At 39.1% G+C, this 23240-nt stretch overlaps 1 pseudogene; it reads right to left on the bottom strand.

The window, feature by feature from the left end:
• Positions 1-7741: 7741 nt before the first annotated feature.
• Positions 7742-12210, bottom strand: LOC138146720 (E3 ubiquitin-protein ligase KCMF1 pseudogene; annotated as a pseudogene).
• Positions 12211-23240: the final 11030 nt, after the last annotated feature.

The raw sequence follows: 23240 nt of genomic DNA, 5'->3' as shown, positions 1-23240 counted from the left end.
TTTCTTTCTTTCTTTCTTTCTTTCTTTCTTTCTTTCTTTCTTTCTTTTTCTTCCTCTCTTTCTTTCTCTCCCTTCCTTTCTTCCTTCCTTTCTTTCTTTTTTTTTGCTTTTTGTATGGGGGAAGGCAGGGCAATTGGGGTTAAGTGACTTGCCCAAGGTCACACAAGGCTAGTTTTGAAAATGTTAAGTGTCTGAGGCTGGATTTGAACTCAGGTCCTCCCGACTCCAGGGCTGATACTCTATTATTCACTGTGCCACCTAGCTGCCCCCTTATTCTTTCTGTAGGTTCCAACTCAATCATCATGTTTTCCATAAAGTGGAAGAAGGATAAGAACTGGGAACAATGAAAGTTGTAGAAAAGGGAAAAAATAAAGTTGGTCCAGGGAAAATCTTCTTAGTAACCATAGAACTATAGAAAAGTGGAAAGGGCTGTCTCAGGAGATACTGGGATTCCCTTAATTTCCCTTAAGCACAGACTAGATGATAACTTGTCTGCCATATTAGAGAGGGAATGCTTTTTTTGTGATAGATGGACACTGAGGTTCCTTCCTACTGTCATTCTCTGATTCTGTGTGATTCTGATTCTCAGAAGCTTTCCTGCATAGTGGCAGCCCTCAGGACCATGAATTCAGGACCATCTTGTAGAAAGAGCTTCGAGCTTAGAGAAGAGACTTGAGTAAAAGCCAGGCTCTATGAATCTTTTATACCTAGCACCTAGCACAGTTCTGTGCACCTATAACAGGTGCTCAAGAAATATTTGCTACTGGGGAGGATGATTATATAACCCCTTTGCTAGACCCCATCCTTAGAGCTTGGTATTAGTGGTATTAAGTGATGATAGGGCCCTGGGGCACTAAATAATATGTGTACTCCTACCACAGGCTACACTTTCTGTACTTACGATGATGTTAGCCAGCAGGAGGATAGTCTCATAGGATTAGATCAGTGAGACTGTACTTGACTGTTGTTGTTCAGTTGTCTCAGTCACGTCCAACTCTTTATGACCAGGGTCTGGTTAGGAGTATGTCCATTCAGAGCATTCTAGAACAAGAGAGAAGCTGAGCACCAGGGCAAGAGGAGATCCCAGATCCATAAGGGGGACACTGCAATGGAAACAGGGGCCAAATGGCAGCTTTATTGCCTGCTACCCACTTCTGGTTAATAGATCCAGGGCAGACTGAGGAACATCCCAGTGCCCATTGATGGTGCTCAGGGGTAGGGAATGGTAACCGACCTTAGGTGCTATACCAAGAGATGAACAGTTCCAGAAACAAGGAGAAGCTGTGTGGCTTAGATTCCAGGAGTAGGGCAGGATCTCAGTTCCAACTGCAAGCCCAGGCTGAGGCTTTTAAAGGAATAACCAGGGCAGGAATCCCAGACCAAGCAGGGGCTACAGTTTGGTCATGTTGAACCAGAAGAGGTTCCCAGGTGGCAGACAGTGTGGCTGAGTCTAGCAGCAAATCTACTGTTGCTCAGATCCAAACCAGGTCATGAATTTGCAGAGCTCATGGAACAGCAGGGCAGTTATAATACTTTATAATTCTAGATCAGACCCCTTTGGGAGCACTAAAAACTTGCAAGTCACCAATTTGAGCTGTTCCAAAGGTCCTAGAGTAACACGATATCTAATACTCCCAAGAAAGCAGCATAGGTAGCTTAGATAGTAAGTAGCCCAGATCATCCCCCCCAGAAGTGTATAGAATATAGTCCTGACATTGTCTCAAGTCAGGAAGTAGGTGGAGAGAATGAACAAACAAAAATAATCCCACCATAAAAAGCTATATGGTGACAGGGACAATCAAGACACAAACCCAAATGACTCCAAAACTCTACAAGCAAAACCTCAAAAGGAAAACATAGGTTGTACACAAATTCAATGAGGACTCCTAGAAAAGATGAAGTGAGAGGTTTTTTTTAAGTTTAAAATTATTTTTGATAAATGAAATAAGAGAAGTAAAGGAAAAAACTGGAAAATACATGAGAACTATGGGAGCAAGGATTGGAAAGCTATTAGAATAACGGCACAGAGGTTAAAAAAAAAAAAAAAAACTTTTCCCAAGCAACAAATTCCCTGAAAATAAGGATGGACCAAATAGGAGTCAGTGACTACATGACAACAAGAAATATTAAAACAAACTCAAAAAACAATGATAAGTTACTTACATTCTAAAGTGTGGAAGTATATATGTGTCCCCTCAGAACCTTATCATCATCAGGGTTCATAGAAGGAGTCTAATTGGACAAAGCCTAGGAGTGGTCTTGATGATCTTAAGAAAAGAGTGGAAAGACAAGGGAAGAGGAATACACTTGGGGAGAGAAGGAAGAAAAAGTAAGGTTAGGGAAAATTATCTCACATGAAGATATACAATTAGAAATTTGTATAGACAAACAAGGAGAAGATAGGAAGGAGCAGCAATGCTTGAATAGCATTTTATCTGAATTAGTCAAAAGAGAGAAGAATACACACACACACACACAGGCTGTTAGGTACAGAAAAACACTGCACTCAACAGGGAAAGAGGAAGGAAAGGGGAGAAGAGAAAAGAGAAAATAAGAAGGAAGTGATTAAAAGATTATTCTCAAACAAAACAAACTCTTAAGAATGGACAAAAATATTTATAGCTCTTTTTGAGATGCCAAAGAATTGGAATATGATGGGGTATTCAAAAATTGAAGGATTGCTGAACAAGTTATGGTATATAAATGTGATGGAATACTGTTGTGCTATAAGAACTATAAAGGGGGTGTTTTCAGAGAAATCTGGGAAGATTTGTATGAACTGATGAAGGGTGAACAGAACCAGGCGAACAATATAGTAAAGAAGAATGACTTTAAAAGAATTAGAGACTCTGATCAGAGTAATGACCAACTGCAATTTCAAAGGACTAATGGTGAAACACACTTCCCATCTCCTGATAGAGAGGTGAAGGGCTCAGAGTTCAGAATGAGGCATATATTTTTTTTTTGGATATGGTTAATGAGGAAATTTTTTTTGTTGACAATACATATGTGTAACAGAGCTTTTGATTTTCATTCTCATTGGTGGGGGTGGAGGTGGGGAGTTGAGGGGAGAGATAAGGGAGAAAAGCTTAATTTTTGGTGATTTAAATATAAATATGCTTGTGTGTGTGCATTATATATGCATACATATAATTTCAAAAAAATACACATGAAATGGCACCAGCATTTCCTAGGAATGTTTCTGATGATCAGTGGAGTGTCTGAAAACTAAGTGACTTTGGTAGCTCTGCCCATTCTGAAAAACATCTTCTGTAGACCCCCCCGGATACATTCTAATCTAAATATAGCAATAACAGACAAGATCTACTCCCTTAATGTAAAAACTGTTCTGTTCTTCTGTAGGGGGCAGCTAGGTGGTGCGCTGGATAGATAGCTGGACCTGAAGTCAGGAAAACTCATCTTCCTGAGTTCAAATCTGTTCTCAGACACTTACTAGCTGTGTGACCCTGGTCAAGACACTTACCCCTGTTTGCCTCAGTTTCCTCATCTGTAAAATGAGCTGGAGAAGGAAATGGCAAACCACTCCAGTATCTTTGCCAAGAAAACCCCAAATGAGGTCAAGAAGAGTTAGAGGCAACTGAAAATGACTGAACATGAGCATATTCCAAAGAGAGTCTGGAACTGAGCATGTATCTTTTTCAAAAAAGAATGACAAATGTCGCTTCTATTCACAGTTCCTCCACTGACTCTGAACCTTACACAGGCACACAGTGTTGAGTCTTCATTCTTCCCGCCATTTAGGAAAGTCATACAAAATTATCCAGGTTTGAAGCCCAGGTTATATATGTATATACTAAATATTTATATAATAAATGCAAGGTAATTCTGTGAGACAGGAGGAGTAAGGTCATTTCTGTAGCCACTCCTACTATCCTGACAGAGGCCCTTGCCTGGATTATTACAGTATCTTTCCAACATATCTCTACTCTCTCCCCAGTTAAAGCTTACATACCACAGTCAGAATAATCTTCCTTTTCATGAAGATCTTTGCATCAATCCTCTGTCCAAAAGGCTCGGGTGACTCCCTGAAGGCAGTGAGGTGGGGCATTGGATAGAGTGCTAGACCTGAATTCAAATCTGGCCTTAGACACTTACCAGCTATGTGATCCTGGGCAAGTCATATAAACTTTGTCTGCCTCAGTTTCCTCAGCTGTAAAATGGAGATATTAATAGTACCTACCTCCCAGGGTTGTTGTGAGGATCTAATGAGATGATATTTTTAAAGCGGTTAGCACAGTACCTGGCACATAGTAGCTGCCATATAAATGCTCATTTATTTATTTGTTTGTTTATTAATATTGAATAAAGCTCACACTCTCCTGCCTGGCATTCAATGTCCTCCACAATCTGAAGACCTCTACCCCTTTCTTTTTAAATTTTGTGTATTTACTTATTTGTTTTTAGTTTTCAACATTCACTTCTATATGATTGTGAGTTCTAAATTTTCTCTTCTTCCCTTCCCTGCCCCTCCCCTCTCCCCAAGACAGTATGCAATCTGATGTAGGCTATACATGTACAATCATATTAAACATATTTCCAAATTATCCATGTTGTAAAGAAGAATTAGAACCAAAGGGGAAAAACACAAGAAAAAAGAAACAAAAAAAGGGAAAATAGTATGCTTTGATCTGCATTCAGGCTCTTTCTCTGGATGTGGAGAGCATTTTGCACCATGAGTCTTTCAGAATTATCTTAGATCCTTGTACTGCTGAGAAGAGCTAAATCTATCAAAGCTGATTATTGCACAACATTGCTGTTACTGTGTACAGTGTTGTCCTGGTTCTGCTCACTTCATTCCACATCAGTTCATGTAAGTCTTCCAAGGTTTTTCTGAAATCCACCTGTTTATCATTTCTTATAGCACAATAGTATTCTATTCCCATTCATATACCACAATTTGTCCAACCATTCTCCACTTGATGGGCATCCTCTCAATTTCCAATTCTTTGCTACCTCTACCCCTTTCTAGCCTTTGTTCATATCATACCCCTCCAATTCGTCTATAATTTAGCCAGACTATAACATGGTCATTCCCCTCTCAGCTCTCCTCCTGTCTCCATGTCTCAGCTTCTGTCTTTCCCTAGAACTTCCCTAAGTGCCTGGGGACTCCTCCCCCTGGAATATCCCTCTGCCATGCTGGTTGGTATGTTCTTCATGAGGCCTCTATTTTGGAGAGTGAAAAACACCAACTAGTCTTCCATCACCCTCCTCCTGGCTCTGCTTCTTACTTTCCTGATTGAACACCATGCCTGGACACAGGTACTTTCCTGCTCCATGGCCCCCTCCTCCTTTTAGCAAACTCCCTTCTGTATGTTGTCTTCCCCCATTAGAATGAAAGCCTTAAAGTCTTACTTTTTGCTTGTATTACTTCCCCTAGCACTTAGTATAAAGTCTGGCACATAGTAAATGTTTAATAAATACTTGTTGGCTCACCTCCAAATCAAGCCTGTGATTTTCTATCTCTTGACTTGGATCTTATTGTTCTCTATCCCTGGGAAGTCCTCACCCCCTCTTCTCACCTACGAAATTCCTGCTTATCCTTTAAGGCCCAGATTAAATGCCTGCTCTTATTAGTTATTAATCATACTTCCCTCATCCCCCTTCCAACCTTAACCTCACAGGTTGGTTTTCACACATTGATGCATTTTATATCGTATTATAAGTATCTATGTATCATTTAGATTGATACTACTAGAATGTGAACTTCATGAAAGCAGGGACCATGGTTCATCTAAACTTTATATTTCCTTTTATGCCTAACATGATGCTGTAGTCATACTAATTGAATATTAAGTGTTTGTTGAATTGAGTTCTTAGAGCATCGTAGAATACATCATATAACTGAGAATTGGAAAGGAGTTTGGAGAACATCTGGTCCAGAGGTGTCAACATGCAGCTGCATTGTCATAGTAACACCACTGAGTGCAACTCAACCAGATTTAAATGTAGCTGGGAGGGGTGGCTAGGTGGTGCAGTGAATAGAGCATCAGCCCTAGAATCAGGAAGACCTGAGTTCAAATACGGCCTCAGACACTTAACACTTTTCAACATTCACTTCTATATGATTTTGAGTTCTAATTTTTCTCCTCTTCCCTTCCCTTCCCCCTCCCCAAGACAATATACAATTTGATATAGGCTATACATGTACAATCATATTAAACATATTTCCAAATTAGCCACGTTATAAAAAAGAATTAGAAGCAAAGGAGGATTAAGTGCAATAGGGACAAACATAAATTCTTATGGTTAGATTCAAAAAGTCAGCTTTGGGGTGGCTAAGTAATCCATGTGACCTTGGGCAAGTCACTTAACCCCAATTACCCTGCCTTTCCCCCTGCAAAACCAAAAAAATAAAAAAAATGTAGTTGGGAAATACTTAATAAAATAAATAAGAATAGAATATAGATAATATTAAAATGTGATTTTCTAAGTCAGTATGTGGCCACAGAGATCCTTATGTTTGGTTTAGTGGTCCCATTTCTATTTGAATTTGACATCACTGATCTAGCCCAATTCCTAGCCTCCCAAATATTTTTTTTACAAATGAGTAAACTGAGGCCCAATGCACCAGGTAACTTGCCCAAGATCATATAGGTAGTAAGCATCAGAGCCGGGTTTCAACTCCAGGTCCTCTTCCTCAAACTCATACTCTTTCTACTATTCCCTGCTGCCTCTTAATCTACGTCCATGACCCTGAATATGTTCCCTCCCATGGCTCCAGCCTGACAGGTCATAAGGGATCTCTAAGCCTTCCTCTCAGGGATCTGGGATGTGGCAAGCCAACTGGAATGGAAGTAGCTAAAGCCTGGCTCTGACCTTGATTCACTGTAACTTGAGAAGTTTGGACAAGTTGTTTGCCACAACAGCGCCCAGAGTCAGGGAGACTTCTCTCCTTTTCTATGGGTCCTGACAAGTGAGAAAAAATCCATCTGATTTCTTGCCGCGTTTTTGCTATTGAGGCAAACCACAAAATCTCCATCAGTGGTCCCAATATTGTATCTAATTCTGTTGAAGCTGTTGGCCGGCTAGTGTTCTGCATTGTTCTCACTAATTATATATTGTTGCTTTCAAATGGTCTTCCCCTCTAATCATGTTTATTTTTTAGAGTGGAAAATAGCAAGCCCCATTCTATCCATGTGCAAGTCATTATTCTCAATTTCTGCATTTTCACTATATTAGATTTTTATTGAATTTTATTGCTTCTCTGAAACAAACTGCACAGAGTATAAACAAGATGTTATTTCTGTGGAAACCAGTTTACAAATTAAAATCTGTGGAAACATTACTGGTACGTTCTACTATGCTTAGAGCTTAACTGAAGATGCTTTGAAGAAACTCAGAGATAAATTTTATGGCCTTCAGATTTATAGGCCTTGGAAACGTAATTTAGAGTCATTCCTAGGAGTGAATGGACATCTGGTATCATTATTTTTGTTTTGCTATATGATTATTTTATTTTAAATTTCCAGAGCATAAGAAGATTTATATACAAAGGGATAGAAAGTATAGTGAGAGAACAAGGAAGACAACACATAAACTGACTAGAATATTATAAAGGAAAAGAACCATTAAGACAGAATGTTGTGAAATGATAATAACGGAGGTTGGCCCCAAGGAAGAGATTTAGGAGCTACTATTCCCACTTCCTTGCAGATGGTTGTCATCCACTTTCCACTGGCAAATACAGCACAGAAGATATTGCCTGTGAGTTGGGATGTCATCAAAGAGAAGGTGGTAGCGGCTCATTTCCTTTATTATTCTTTTAAATTTAGGTTTTCTAAAACAACATCTAAATGCATAAAAACTCTTACATCCCATAGTGCTAAAATCTGCAATGCCCCCTTCTCTCTTCCTTTCATCCTCACCTGAGAAAGAACTTTCCTCATGCATCAAAGTAGACAGTAGAAAACCTTGGACAAACAGACTACAGTCTGCCCACTCACTTTCCATTGGCTGATGCTGTTTCTGACATCTTAGGATCACTTAACTTTGTAAGAAGAAATGGAGAGTTCTGAATTGTTTGCTGACTGTTTTCCATATTTGACATGATGGTTGTTGATTGTGCAATTGTAGTGGTGATGCTGCTTCTATTAGTGTGCCTGGTTGCATTACGAGCTGACTCCAGCTGTTGCCATGCTGCCTGTGAATGTTTTCATTCTGGCTGCAGCTGTTGTGATTGGGAAGCTGAGGGGCCAGAGGTATTGAGCTGTCATTCTGTGGAAAGTCTCACTCCTGAGAAGTGAGATATCCATGATAACTGAGGATATAGCTTCCCTACTGCTTAGAATATATGAATTCTGTAAAGAAAGCCCATCAGTAAAATACCTAGGGACCTCCAAATGTCCAACCATCTATGTAGAACACTGCTCAATTCGCCTAAATTGCTAGTGGCTCTGTGGTCAGGTGTGAGATGAGCTACAGAGTCATTGTGACAGGATTAGGCTCTCTGCTGGGTAATGCTGCACAGATGGGACAAATCACTTCTGTTGATGTTTCTGCGTGTTCAGAAGTAACATGTTCTTGAAGAGATGTTTCCATATAAACCATTTTCCCACAATAGGGACAAGTAAAAGATTGTGGCTGCTCTACTGGGAGAACTTCTCTACCATGATACAAATCTAAATCTACCCTTGTTAATATAGTGAATTGGATATATGACTTGTCAATGTCACACCATTCTCATAACAGGATGCACAAAGATCATGATCATTGCAAATAACACTTGTATCTTCAACCTTGAAAATTTCCTTTAAAACATGCATCACAACTGCACCTTCATGTTGGGAAATCCTAGTTCAGATGGTGACAATGTGGCCCCTCCTGGACTCCAGCTGCATGCAGACTTCTACAGGGGCCCCCAGTGCTACCCACACCAATGGATTGGCCTGACCGCAGAGTTATTGGGCAAATAGAGATAGAGAATACTTTGCAGGATATTTGGAGAGTGGGAAAAGCCGCTCCCCCTGGGGGTGCCCTCTACTTCTACCCTATCTCTGGTCCATCCCAGAACCACCACTAGGAGTTTCCTCCCAATTTGCCTTTTTTCTTTTGCACCATCTGTTTGACTCACATTCCTTCTTATGAGATTGATGATCACCAGGCCTAATCATCTTCCCTATTAGTGTCTATAGAGATCCTCAGGGTCTTGCCAAATGCTCTGATTTTATCCCTGAATTCCCCTGTTTTTATATTGATTACCTACATAACCTAAGGACTTCTGGGTCTTTTAGGGTTTCTGGACCTTTCTTTCTGCCCTGCTACTCTATTTTCTTTACTTTTTGTCCCCCACAATTAGAATGTGATTGACTTTATAGAGGGGACTGTCTTGATTTAAATATTTGGCACAGTGTTGGCACAAAAATAGATGCCTAATAAATGCTTTGTCATTCATTCATTCATTCATTCATTCATTCACTCATTCATTCTTTCTATAAAGTCAGATTTTAAAATAATTGTTAAGTTTTCCTGCACTGGATTCTCCCCTCTCCCCCCCTTTTTTTGGTTCTTTGTCATAAGCACTGGCTTTTTTTTTTTTAATTTTTAGTTTTCAACATTGAACATTTTTTCTTTTTCTTTTTTTTTAATGAGCAATCAGGGTTAAGTAACTTGCTCGAGGTTACAGGCCAGTTATTTCTGGGTGTGGTGCTAAGTGTCGATTCTAAGTGTCTATGCTAAGAGCCCAGATTCGATCCCCAGGTCATCCCGACAATGGAGCCAGTACTCTTACTTGTGGAGCCACTACTCTTACTCGCTGAGCCACCTGAGCACTGGTTTTCTAGGAGAGAGAATGGGGAAGTATATATTGGGAATTGTAGGTAATTGTAATGGGAATGTAAATTTTAAAGATCTTCCCTGCCCCTAGGCTAAAGTGCACCTGGAGCCTAGGGTGGGAGGCTTGTTTTTCAGTAGATACTTTTTGATTGGCCAGTGGGTCAATAAGGTTGTTACATTCTCTGAGCCAGGAGAAGGCTATAAAAACCCTGATGTGGAGCTTTGTTTTGGGGGCTCACTTTGAGAAGTGTTCTGTGATTTGATCAGATGAGACTCTGGGAAGCCGTTGTCCAGGGCCGTCCCCCCCCCCTTGAAACCCAGATGTTGATTTGGTATGTTTGTAATGGTTGGACAGTTTGGAAAACTGTCTACTTGATCTGTTTCTCTGTCTTGATAATTCTGTCTTTATACTCTGAAGTTCGGGGTGCTGACCTTTTTCCCCTGAACTAGGTAAATGATATATGTTTGACTGATTAAAGTAAGCTTGTTAACCCATTTTGAGTTGCTTTCCTTTATCAAAGCAGATCCAAGAACCTATGGTGGCAGACACCCTGGGGATGCTGGGGTGCTTGCTGCTACAGTAATACAAAACCAAAAAATATCAATTTTTAAAAAAAAATTATGAGCATGTGATAGAAAGGGCACAGCTTCCTCTGTAGTCCAATTTTCTAGATTTTCAATTGGTTGGTGGAATCATTATGGATACTACTTCTCTGGTCTGATAGAAGGGAAGGCTTCATTCAAATCCTCAATGGTCATCTATTCACATGGAATTATGCTCCAGTTCTCCTCCAGATGTTTGTCAGATTTCAAAATCTGAGCCTTAGAAACACACACAAAAGTGACACCCACCACTTTTGAATCTTCCTGTTTATCATCCTCTATAGCAGTAAATCAATCCCCTGGCACAGGACCCAGATCTTCTCAGGTTCATCTACCATGATGGCCTTAGTCACATAGCATTGTAGAAAGATTCAGTTGGTGGTTGGTGGCTCTTTAGTGTAGCTATTCTATTGGAGAGAGATTCATTATAGTATTTCAAGGCATACACCCTGAAAACAAATAGTTTTGGTATTGGAAGGGTTTTTTGAATTTTTGTTTTTTGTTTTTTAGGTATTATTGTCATCACTAGCTTTTATGTAGTGCTTCAAGGCTTGCAAAACAATTAACAAATACAATCTCATTTTACTCATGTAATAACTCTCACAGGTAAGTGCTATTATTATCTCCATTTTACAGATGAGGAATGTGTTGCAGACAGAGATTGACTTCCCCAGGGTCACACAGCTAGCAAGTTTCTGAGACCAATTCAAAATCAAATCTTCCTGAGTCCAGGTCCAGCACTCCCTCATTGTCTTATGTGGAAGTGGAGGCAATCCAGCAGAACCAGTAACAATACTAAAAGAGAAGTTTGTAGAATCCGTTAACAGATATTCTTGAATCATCATGGTTATAGACAGTCAAGACAGCCCAGATTATGATAGCAGAGACAGGCTAGGCTGGATCCCATAACAGGAAAATCAACACTAGCCAAGTTTCAGACCATCAGGTAGTCAAGATAGTTTCAGAACCAAGGAGAGCTCCCAGTGAGCTCTCACATCAGTGGGTTTTTCCTGATTGAGGTTCTTTAATTTTGGGCAACTGTTGGGGCTTCTCATTTGGCCCCATTCATTCAACATTCAACTTGTTCCACATTCAACAAACATTTTAGGGCCTAGAGTTTCCCATTGGATCAAACCTCCTTTTGAGTAAAAGGTCTTAAAGTGCTTAGAATATACTCCATTTTCCTAGCAGTAGAGAATCCTTCTCTTCCTCTCATATCTAAAAGTTGTTTGAAAAAAATCTTTTTTAAAAGTTGATTGACATCATCCAGATGGATTAGGGTTCAGCTGTTGGGGAAAGACCTGATGAATTTTGGAGGATCAGACCTTGGGATGGGCAGTTCCCATCAGAGGAAACTTAAAACTACCTCATCATCAGACTCTTATTCTTGGTGGCCCAGTCAACCTGGTCAGGGGTGGGTAATCTCATTGGCAAGGATCCGGATAAGTTCTCCTTACTTCTGCAATGGATTATTGTTGAAAAGCTCATCTATTTTGGTGGGGATAGACCTGTGATCTTATCAGTGTAAGAAATTTCTTTTGTGAAACTCCCTCTACAGATGCAGATAGGTAAATCTACCATAATTGTACTTTTAGGAGGCTTTAGAGTACACTGATTAAGTAACTTACCCATAGTCACATAACTAGTATGTGTCAAGCCTTGAAACTATGTTTTCCTGACTCTAGAGCCAGCCTTTTATCCATTATACTGTCCTGTCTCTCTTTAAAAAATTAAAACAAACAAATAAAAATCCCACTTAATTCACAAGTCAAAATGCACCTACCACAGCAGATGAAGAATTCCCAGCTTGTTCATGGCTGTATTCCTCCTTAGGCTTGAGGTGGCTTTCCCTAAAGCCAATATCTTCCTCCTTCCCATGCCTCAGCCTACAAATGTGAATTGTGGAGAGATTAAGGGAATTTCCAAAAGTCTCTGTATATGTGATTCATTTCCCTCAACTTAGTGGCAACAAAGATGGCACTGAATTGTACTTCCAATTTCTGAGCTGTGATATTCGCCAATGATATAACCCAGACTCTTTGGATCTTACTCAAAAGGAAACTTCAACCATTAACTAAGATTAAGTGATTCACTGAGGTCACACCAAAAGTCAGGGATAGAAAAAGAATTAGAATGCAGAGCCCCTAAATACAAGGGATTTTTTTAAAGAGTTTTAGAGACAAACAGAAGATGTAACTTCCAAAGCTTAGTTACTCTTCCTCTAGGACTGTATAACCCTGTCATTCATTAGTTTTGGTGTTAGAAGTTAAGAATTAATTTGAAGCCTCTACAATGCATTAAGGTGCTAATCCATACAGTATTCATGCTAAGTAGTTCCCAGTACCTAAAAAAGAAGTAGGCATGCCTTACTTGGGTTTGAGCGAGGCCATTCAACCTGCTAATGGTAGAGTCAGGAGCCTTTCATAAAATGGTCTTAAAAGACTGTACTCTTTTTGATTTCTTGCTTGCAATAAATTATGCAATTAAAAGAACATCACAAATTGGACAGCAAAAAAAAAGTAGCATAACAACACAGTGTTCCTATTCATACAGTCAGTTGTTTTGCATTCCTGATGAACTGGCAACTGCCACCCCATACTCATTGACATCAGAGTGCTACCCATTAGTTGTAGGCTTGGAAAGCACATTTTAAATCCTGCAGTGAAATGTTTTTGGCAGACAGTCTTAGGCAGTTATTATTAACAACACAACTAAAACAATCCCCACATCAATTCTGATACTCAAGGGGGTCCCTGGAAGAAATGTTGGAGGCTAGAGTTCAAGTACTTTTGCAGAAACAAATCTTGTCTTCAAATCACTCACAACCTTTTAAATAGCCTTTGTATTTTAAGTAAGTAAAGTAGTACTTGATGATGCCTTTTCTGGCCTCCTCTTGCATCTTTCATTAATGTGAATTTTTTGGAGGCTATGACTGAGCCATGACTTAACCTCACAGGGACTCTCTCAATTGCAAAGGTCTCTTTTAAAGAATCCCACAAGAATACAGCCAACTCCCAATTATCTCTGCTAATGGGCAATTGTAATCACATAGATGAATTTCGTTTTCAGATCATTTCCAAGCCTCATTTAGTGAATATTTTCCACTTCCTACTCCATCAGCCTTGTAATGAACTACAAAATTCACTGATTTGGGTTTTAACCTCCTTTCATACCCTCTGATAGGTATATTGATGAAAAGGGAAGTAGTCAATATCTAAGCAACAAGAGAGACAAAGAGAAAAACAAGGTTCTGGGGAAACCCACAAAATAATCCATCCCTGAATAATTGCTTGCTGAAGTAAACACTTGGTGGTTCACATTCCAGAATGAACAGGTCAGAAAGTTTTCCCCAGCTGTTGGATTGATGGAAACAAAAATACATGATTCTTGGTTTCACTGATGTGTGAAGATTTAAATTTGGGGTTATCTTATGGAAATAACAATCATCGCTGATACTTCCAATAACTGGGTACAGTGTTCAGTCTTTGACTTCCCCAGACCATTTCTACAATTTCCCCTAATCCATTTCACTTCTGCTTTTGTAGAATCATTTTCACCTTCTCTCCTCAGGAAGGAAATGTTTGTCATCTCCAGAACAGAAACTTGAAAGAGCTCACGGTGTTGCCATAAGTACAACTGGATGAATTCTTGAAAGAACTTGGTATAAATTCTTTTTGTACAATCAAGCTTGTCTTCATGGTTGTGAAAATCCTTAGAATAGTGTTTATGTTTGGAGACACCTGATTTAATCTTAGAAATGCAGATTTATCTATAATGTGCTTCTCGGCTGTGGGCACTATATATTTGACTCACTGTACTGATTTGTATACACCTGAATCCAAGTAACTTATTTTTTTGGTGCCTTCATTATCACATAAGTAATGGAGATGAACTATTTATTTCTTTGAGAAGAAAAGGTTTTCCTTACTTTGAGGCCATTGGAAAAGAAAAATATACAAGATGTGTCATTGGATGTGTCAGTGGATTTGTGATCTCATCAATGTGGGCATTCCCCCAAATGATGCAGATTGCAACTTCCAAATATGTAGCTCCTATTTGCATCATTCCATAAATCCTCCACAGGGCTTCCACTAGTATCCTGGAGGCCTCAGGTCTAGATCTTTTCAGATTGTGTGGGTACCAAGGGAGCACAAAGCTGTCTATTAGTTATCTTCTGCTCTCACTACATGACTAACCCACATCCTTATTGGTCATGACTTTCATCGATTCCATTTTTATCCTGATTCTCTTGTGCAATCCTTCATTGCTAAGATACTGCAATCTGATCATTTCTATCAGGTGTCCTCAATCACCCCTTGTTGGAGATTGTAGTTTCCTGTCATTTGCAGCTATTTAGCATCATTGGAAGAATATTGACTTTAAAGATTTGGGTTTTTGTTTGACGATAAAGTTAGGGGCTCATTGAAAGCACCTTACAATTTCCCAGCTGCAATCTGTACTGCTTTCTGCCTTCTTTTCAATTCTGGGTCCAGTTTATTACCCATCTGCAATGTCTTCCCAAGAACCAGACAATTAGGGTTATCTACCCTACCATACAATAGACATTCTCTGATTGATTAGATTTTTCCTCTGTGGACTTTTGTTATTGTTGTTCAGTTATTTCAGTTGCCGTCAATTCTTTGTGATCCCGCTTGGGGTTTTCTTGGCAAAGGTACTGGAGTGGTTTGCCATTTCCTTCTCCAACTCATCTTACAGATGAGGAAACTGAAACAAACAGGGTTAAGTGACTTGCCCAGGGTTACACAGCTAATAAGTGTCTGAGGCTAGATTTGAACTCAGGAAGATGAGTCTTCCTGACTCCAGGACCTGCACTCTATCCACTGGTGGGCAGCACCTGACCACCTAGTTATCCCAATTCAGTAATTTTTGGGGTGTATTTCCAAGTTGTTTTCCAGAATAACTAGACCAATTCATACCTCCACCAATAGCACATTAATGTGTCTATTTTCTGCAGTTGTATTCTTTGTGTTTTAGACATGAGTTTGCCAGAAACACTTTTTATGCATTTAACATTATTTTAAATCCAAGCATTTCTAGCTTGGTGAGAAAATATCCAAACTGGCATAATTCCTTTATGTCCTCAGATACATCTCTCTACTCCAAGATAATTTGAGATATCATTTATAGGAATCTTAAAAAAGAAAAAAGTTTATAATATATTAAAATAAATACAGTGTTAGGTTAATATGCCAGAATAATCAATACTCAATTACTTTTTTAACCACTCCCCTCAGGAACTACAAGATTCTTCTCCCAGCAATTAATATTTCTATCATATTTGATATGGAGAAGGGTGGGTCATGAACTTCAGGGGATAAAGAAGGCAAGTATCTTAATAAGACAAAAGATATTCTATGTTCAAAGTTGAGTTTCCAACTTTAATATATTTCAACACATCTAGAAAGGGTTTTTAAACTAGAGAAATATTTTTAATATTTCTAAATTAAACAAAAAGTAGGTTTTAAAATATGATTTAAGTATTACTTAAATATGATTCAACAGATTCTACAGGAATTGAATCAGTTCCTCTCATTTCATGCCTGTCTACTCATTGGTCACTGGAGGAGGATCTTACGTAAAGAGTACCAACAGTTATGTTACTGTTTATCAATGGCCTAAAAACTATCCATAGTCCTCCCTCCCTAAAGTGAATGTGTAATTCTCTAGGGGATTTCATTTTTCTAAGGGCACAGTTTATCAGCAGGCAGTCAACTTTCTGTAACTCATTAGAATTCAATCTGTAAAGAAGATGTTGTCACAATGTTTTTAAATACTTTCTCTTTGACCACAGACAAAAGGAGTGGATGGTAGGAGGTCAGCGGGAAACAAAAGGTCATAGATATTGATTTGGTCCTCTAGGCAGGAAATAATTAACTGCACCTGCAGCAGCAGTGGCATCATGTACCAACAAAGCTATTATTCAATTTGAGATTTTCTCAAGCTTCCCCCTCTACCTTGTGGTCAGAATCTGATCTTTTTCAAAAGCATTTATCTTTGGCTTTTGTATGTACCATACCATGGTGCTTCTTTATGTGAAGTACAGTATTTTTTTTCTTTTTGGAGGGCAATTGGGGTTAAGTGACTTGCCCAAGGTCACATGGCTAATTTTTTTTGTGTTAAGTGGCTGAGGTTGGATTTGACCTCAGGTCCTCCTGACTCCAGGGCTGGTTCTCTATTCACTGAATCACCAAGCCACCCCATGTGAAGTACAATATTTATAAACTTTAGTTTCTCATGTTCATGGCCTTACCTGCCCTTTAGGGCTAGGGAGCTAGTTAGCAAGAAAGTATTCTGTTCCTTTCCTCTGTAGAGTATCCATCTGTGGGCCATTGTTTGTCTCTGCCTATCAGGCTGGGCTGGAATTTTCACTACTACTTTGAGGGTGAATACAATCTGGAAGAACAGTTCACTGAATTCACAGAAGTCTAGGTTGACAGACTATTGAACTTCAAAATAGTCTTTTCATCAATAGAACAAATCAGTTATTTGACCACCCCTCTAAATATGTTTGAATATATTGTTTTGTAAATAATTATAGTCAAATTTCAAAGTGAGGAGGAAGGGAGAAGTAAAATTTCTAGGAATAGAGATAAATATATCATACAGTTGTTTTCAGTCATGTCTGACATATTCAAGCAGATCTGGAGGGTTGGTCAAATGATACAATCGGAAGAGCTCTGAGATTTATGGAAACTAAGTTTAGATAATGACTCTGCTGTGTAATACCCATGTGAACATGGGTCTGAGCCTCAACACCCTTATCTATAAAACGAGGAGGTTGAATCAGATGACTCATATTTTCCTTTCTTTCTCTAGAGTTATGATAATAATGAACTCAAATAGCTCCTCTGGGCCAGGGGATGTGAACTACCTGAGTTCAGAGACCATAGAGGAGATTCTCTGAGAACCTCTATCCTGCAACCTACTTGTCCATTGCCTCCAACAGGAATCTACTATGCCTGTGTCTATTGTTGTTGAATTGTTTCTTCATGATCCTATGGACCACAGCACCTTCTATCTTCCACTATCTTCCAAAGTCTGTCTGAGTTCATGTTGGTTGTTTCCATGACACTATCTACCCATCTCATTCTCCCTTTTCCTTTTACCTTCACTCTTTCCCAATATCAGGGTCTTTTCCAATGAGTCCCATTTTCTCATTATGTGGCCAAAATATTTAGGCTTCAGCTTAGTATTTGACCTCTCAGTGTCTAGCCTGAATTAATTTCTTTAAATAGTGACTGATTTGCTCTCCTTGCTTCCCAAGGGTCTCTCAAAAGTCTTCTCCAGCACTGCAATTTGAAAGCATCATTTGCTGCTCTCAGATTGCCTTACAGTCCCATCTCTCACAGCCATACATTGTTACTGGAAAAACCATAGCTTCCGTCATATAAACCTCTGTCAGCAAAGTGATGCCTCTGCTTTTTTTAGTATGCTGTCCAGATTTGCTATAGCTTTCCTTCCAAGGAGCAAGTGTCTTTTAATTTCTTGACTGCAATCACTGTCTGCAGTGATCTTGGAGTTCAAGAATATAAAACCTGACACTACTTCCATTTCTTCTCCCATTGCCAGGAAGTGATGGGACCAGTTGCCAAGATCTTAGTTGTTTTATTTTTTTTCCATTAAGCTTCAAGCCAGAATTTACACTCTCCTTCTTTACTGTCATCAAGAGGCTTTTTAATTCCTCTTCATTGTCTACCATCAGAGTGACATCATCTGCATATCTGAGATTGTTGATATTTCTCCTGGCAATCGTAATTCCATGCTTTGATTAATCCAGACTGGCATTTCACATAATGTAATCTGGATTTAAATTAAATAAATAAAGTGTCAATATACACCCTTGTTGTACTGTTTTTGCCCCAATATTACACAAACTAGTTGTTCCATGTTTGGTTTTAACTGTTGCTTCTTGGTCCACATAAAGATTCCCCCCTTCCCCATCCTCCTTCTCCCAGCATCCACTTGTTCTATATAGATAGAACAGTAACTGCCAAGTTGGATAGAGAATGTTCAAAGACTATTCTATACAAATAGTAACTGCCTGACTGTCTAGAGGATTCTGACAGGCACTGACCTTTCTCCCACTTTCCTCAGCACCAAGTCACAGCCTCATCTCCTTCTAACTTTCTATATAGGTAACATTGCACCCAGATGCAATTATTCTCTGTAAATACTGTATGGCCAAAGAAGAGAGCAGGTTAATGAAAATAAGGATGCTGTCACCCAGAAAAAGACCATTTAAAAATGGTATTACTCCAGTCAGCTCACCAAAATAGACCTATCCCCATGAGACAGCCCCATTATCATGAATATTTATTGCCAAACTAAAAACTTATTAATCACATGCAGTGTATTTGGCTCTGTACCAAACACATAAAAGATAAGGCATGCCAAGAAGATGGACATTGTTGACATTTTGATGGCAGATTTTCTTTTATAGAGTGTCATAGGCTGGGATGATTATAGGTTAGGTTACTTCTTCCCTAGAGAAATGACTTGTTCTCCTTCCTTATTATACCTCAAGTTGTCCTTGAATTGGGCTTTGAACAAGGAGAAGGATATTTGCTTATTGTCTGGGAAATGGGATGTTGTTATTCATAATGACATTGCCCAAAATTTCCCCTGGAGATCTAGAGTCTGGTGCCAGGACTGACAAATCAATAGACTGTGCCAAGAACTTGAGGGATGTTTTAAAGGACAAGCATTTCTGGAGTTACCTGAGGAACCCCCTGATGGGATCTGGCTTTCCTCAGGTCTATCCTATTTGGATGTGGACTCCAAGCATTATTCCTATATAGTATGTCTCATATTTAATTTGATCTTGGCATGTGCATAATGGAAATACTTAAAATGCAAAACTGCCAGGGAGTTTAAAGATCATTTAACTCAGGCCTGGATGCTCCATTTACACATTCATTGTTTCTAATTCTGACCTGGGCATCATTGTCATCTCTATATTTCCAGTCCCACTGTTGTCATTGTTTCTGTTGTGTCTGACTCTTCATGACCCCATTTTTTTTCTCGTCAAAGGTGCTGGAGTGGTTTGCCTTTTCCTTCTGCAGCTCATTTTACAGATGAGGAAACTGAAGCAAACAGTGACTTGCCCAGGGTCAGACAGGAAGTGTCTGAAGCCAGATTTAAACTCAGGAAGATAAGTCTCCCTGATTTCAGTCCCAGCACTCTATTCACTATGCCACCTAGCTTCCCCCCACCCACTCATTCCATATTTGGGAATGTAAACAACTGGGAATGGAGATGAGGTCGATCCAGATTGCTTTGTAGAGATTAGTTCAAAGCAACTGAAAGAAGGTGACTACAAATATGATGAACAAATATCTGATGATGATGCCAATGACAACCAAGATGTTGAGGGGCTTGGCTTAGAGACTGGGTTCATCAGGATCATTTGGAGGAACTTGGAATGTTTAATTTGGAAAAGAAAAGGCTGAAGAAGGGGCATGATAAGTATCTTCAAGGCTAGCATAGGGCAGAATGAAGAACGATAGACAGAAGTTACTGAGAGTCAGATTTGACTCCTATGTCCTAACAATTAGAGCTTTCAAAAATGGAAATTGATTACTCCTTTACTAGAAGTCTTGGATCAGAGGTTGGTTTAGGTATGAGTTAAACTAGATTACCCCTGGGGTCCCTTCCAACTCTGAGATTCTATAATTTGTTGTGATGCCATAATGGCATAATTCATAGAAGGTTAGAATAGGTGGAGATGGACTTCTGGACAAGATGGTTCACTTAATAGGAAGCATCCTACCCAACTCCCACCAACCTATTCCAGCAGAAACCCCTCAAGTTCACAACAAACTGAATAATGATCAATAAATCCAATTTGAAAGTGACTTCTTCTACCCAAGAACTACACAAAAAAGTTGTTCAGAAGTCCATAGGAAATAGGAAAGGGACTTTCTCCAGGAAAGCAGGCACTATCCCTACCAGAGACAGGACAAGTATAGCCTGTAAGTCACTGTGTCCAAAGGCAACAAGAGCAGAGGGCTCCCCTAAAACAGCCACAGAGATAGGGACCTTGGAAGCATATAGAAGCAACAATCAGGGACCAGTTTGATACCAAGCAACACAGTGCCACAGTTAAGACCTGGGCAACTGAGATCCAAGGGCTATGAAGTCCCTAACATTCTATCCTGAGACATTAAAGAGAACCTTGAAGATCCACTATTGTGAACTGCAAAAGTCAAGGAATCTGAACCCAGGGAGATGGAGGTCAGGACAAGAAGTGATAGAACTCAGGGTATGACCAAACAGGACCAACCACAATGGCCCAAAACCCAGCAGGGTACAGAGGCCAGTTCTGGTGTGAAGCCCCAAATTCAGGAACTAAAACTAGAGAGAATAGCAAATCAAAGAATATAACAAATAGCAATAAAGTACTACTGAAAATCTAGAGATCCCATAAAAGAAAAAAGAACTATATAACAATTGCTTATCAGAGATTCAAGGTAATTCCACAAGAACTATATGAATTCCTATAATAAATGAAGCAAGAGATTAAAAAATGAAATAAAAGCTCTTGTGGAAAGAATTCAAAGGCAAATGTGTTAGGGGAAAATGATAAACTTTAAATAACAGACTTCCTGAAAACTAGAATAGACCAAACAGAAACCAATGACTCCATTTGACAACAAGAAATATTAGAAAAAAATGAAAAGTTTGAAAAATAGAGGAAAATGTAAGATATCTAGTATCAAAAACAACTGACTAAGAAAATAGACCAAGGAGAAATGATTTAAGAATCACTGGACTGCCTGAAAAAGATGATTAAAAATATGTCGCTGTATTTCAGGAACTCATAAACATAAATTGAGCAGATCTATTAGAACTAGAGGAAAAAGTTTAGGATAGGATCTACAGATCACCTCCTGAAAGAAACCCTAAAGGGAGAAATTCCAGGAATATTGTAGCCAACACCAAATTCCCATTTCAAAGAATATATATTGCATCTTCATGCAAAGAGGAGCTCAGGTAAGTACCAAGGAACTATAGACAGTATCACCTAAGACCTGACACTTTTTACTAAAAATAAGAGATTTAGGAAAACAAGAATTGGAAAGTCAAAATAGATAGGCTTACAACCAAGAATCACTTACCCTACAAAGTTAAGTATAATCTAAGGGGCAAGGGGCAGAGAGAATGACTCTTTAATGAAATAAAGGACTTTTAAGTATTTCTGATAAAAAGACTACAGCTGAATAGGAATTTGAAATACAAATAAATGAGTTTAGAGAAAACTAGAAAAGTTAACTGAGCAGTTGGAAGGAGCTGTATCATGATATTATACCAACATCATAATATGTGGGGAAAAGAAACAGTGTCTCTTTAGAACCTTCATGTCTTCAAGGAGAATTGAGGGAGTTAAATAAGAAATAAAATAAATCCTGGTGGAGAATTAGGTCTGTTCTCTGAGCAGTGGAAGAGTGGAAAGAGAAGGGATAGACTAATGTAGTAATGAGAAAAAAAGGGAGTGGAAAGAGAGAGGGGCTAGTAATTATGATGCTCCCAAAAAAGAAGTAAAAAAGGCTATTGAATACCTTTTTAATGCAAAAGACAACAGAAGAAGTTTCAAAAAGAAGCTCAGACAAGCAGGACAGTTTTGAAAGTAATGTGTTAAGCAAATGGGATGAAAGGGAGATTCATGGTTTCATACTGAACTCTTTTGTGTTCTGTATATATGGAAATGTTCTGTGTGTGTGTGTGTGTGCATGTGTGTGTTGATGTTAAACATTTTTTTTCAGATTTCAATTTTTTTTTTAAACAACACATAAATTTAATCCACAAGTCAGATGGAAAGACTTAGTGGTCCTGAGGGTACAGCACATGAAGGCAGATGGTAATGCATTTTTTTAGTGTCATTTTCACAAATAAAACCACATCTATTTCTGGAAAAGAAAAAAAAAGAATAAGCAGAGATCTTAGAAAGAAGCTTGCTCAATCCCCTTGTTTTTTTAGAGGAAGATACTGAAGCCTGGAGAGAGTTAGCCTGAACTAGCTAAGTCCTTGAACTTATGATTCCCAGTTCAGCTCTTACTCCACTAGACTGCTCCTAACATTGATGATATTAAGAAGGTTATGATGATCACACACCCATCCACCCCTTCAAGAAGCTTACCTCAATCTTGCATAAACTTTATTTCCCAGGTTCTTTTACTCTTTCCTTCCTTCTCTTCTTGACTTTGACTATCATCCCCCAAAATATCACCCCTCTTCTAAGTGCCCTCTCAGAAAATGACTTTATCCCTCTCTGCCTCACTTTTATGATCTGTAAAACGGGCATAAGAATAGTTGTAGTACTTACCTCACAGAACTGATAGGAAGATGAAATGACATAATATATATAAAGCACTTTGCAAAGCAGCAAGCATTATATAAATGTTAGTTATTATCATTATTTTCCTGCCTCTTGTAACGCCAACAAAATATTCAGACCATTGACAACAACTATGAATATGTGGTGTAATTCTGAACCACAAAATATAACAGACTCTCCATATAGAAGACAGAAGCAAAACATTTATTCAGACTCCAGAAAGTAAAATCCCAACACCAGAAAGCTGAATCATCGTAGCAACAAAGAAGTTAACACACCATAACACAGCAGGAAGCAACACCATACCTGGCTAGCTCCTTGCCTGCCTCCTCCCTCCTGTCTAACTGCTCTGAGGCCCAGCCTCCTCCAGGCTCTGCTCCACCCTTCAGAAAACTCTTCCCACCACAGGCTCCCTGTGATTACATTAGGCCTATTAAGAGGCAGGGAAGATCTTCAAATTCCCCTAGGCCTACTAAGGGGAAAGGAAGGT

The sequence above is a fragment of the Petaurus breviceps genome, unplaced genomic scaffold, assembly GCF_028583685.1.
Source record: "Petaurus breviceps papuanus isolate PSGF00001 unplaced genomic scaffold, PetGlider_PUasm1.0 90769, whole genome shotgun sequence".
Classification (NCBI taxonomy): Eukaryota; Metazoa; Chordata; class Mammalia; order Diprotodontia; family Petauridae; genus Petaurus; species Petaurus breviceps.
This window is presented reverse-complemented; position numbering and strand designations above follow the sequence as displayed.